Raw genomic sequence first — 1133 nt, forward strand, 5'->3', positions numbered from 1 at the left:
GGAGACCGCCTCCCGACGTGGCTTCATTTTCAGCAGCAAAATCCATCAGCTCACGAGCCTGGGCCTCGGCTGCCACTCTATCCGTCAAGGTGGCTGGTCCACGCCCGCAGGTAAGAGTTACAAGCGGGAAGAACTACAGAGGCCCACGTGCTACTGCAAGTCACAGGCCGGGAACGCCGACCCGGCGTATTGCTCCAGGCGTCGTAAAGCAACGCTTCTGCGCCACGCCACTTCACGACTCTGAGAGATCTTTACGGCCCTGCGGAGGTCCCGCCCAGATCCTCGGAGAGAATTGGCGTGAGGCCACGCCCCACCGTGGTCCCGCCTTCAGGGCGGGCTTTGCCCAACATTTGCCCTGGAGCGGCCGCCTCCGCCCCACCCTCTGCGCCTGACTTGGACTCTAGAATCCGGAGAGAAGCCGAACCCGAATCTTGGAATGGGAAGACCCACCCCGATCTGTATGAAGGATTAACTCTAATCTCGTATAAAAATGGGATGCATATGTTACGCCTCAACAAGCTTCAGTTCTTCACCTATGCACTAGAAATGATGGTATTACAAATCTCTTAGTATTACTGTGAAGATCAAATGGAATCGTGCCTGGAAATAAGCTAGCAGTGACTGAAACAAACTCAGTATATGATGGCTCTTATACTGGTGTGGATTATCCAGATAGGTTTCCTGTAGAACAGAAGGCATAACTTTTATTCTATCAATCCTTCTTAATAGCCCAAATCGCGGGTTTTGTTAGCAGGATTCTCTGCATATCTTTTAATTTTATTTTCCCCACCTCTTTATTGTTTCCAGATATTTTCTGGGAGATTTCCCTAATTTCTACCTTACTAATATGTTATTTGATGGTATCCAATCCATCAAATAGTCAACCCATCCATTAAATTCATTTCAGTTGATATGTTTTTTCATAACCAGTATCTTCAGCTTTACAATATTCTCTCTTATGTCTTTGTAGGTATTTCTTTTACTCGTTTAAAATGTATCACTTTTTTGTCCATTAATTCTGCTTCTCTAGTACAAATTGTCCAGTGTTCTAACAATTTTTTTATGAAATTATACTCCTTAGATGCTGTAATATTTTCCCCTGTGATCTCATACTTCTTTGGGAATATCAGCAA

Source organism: Myotis brandtii, unplaced genomic scaffold (assembly GCF_000412655.1).
Source record: "Myotis brandtii unplaced genomic scaffold, ASM41265v1 scaffold446, whole genome shotgun sequence".
Taxonomy (NCBI): Eukaryota; Metazoa; Chordata; class Mammalia; order Chiroptera; family Vespertilionidae; genus Myotis; species Myotis brandtii.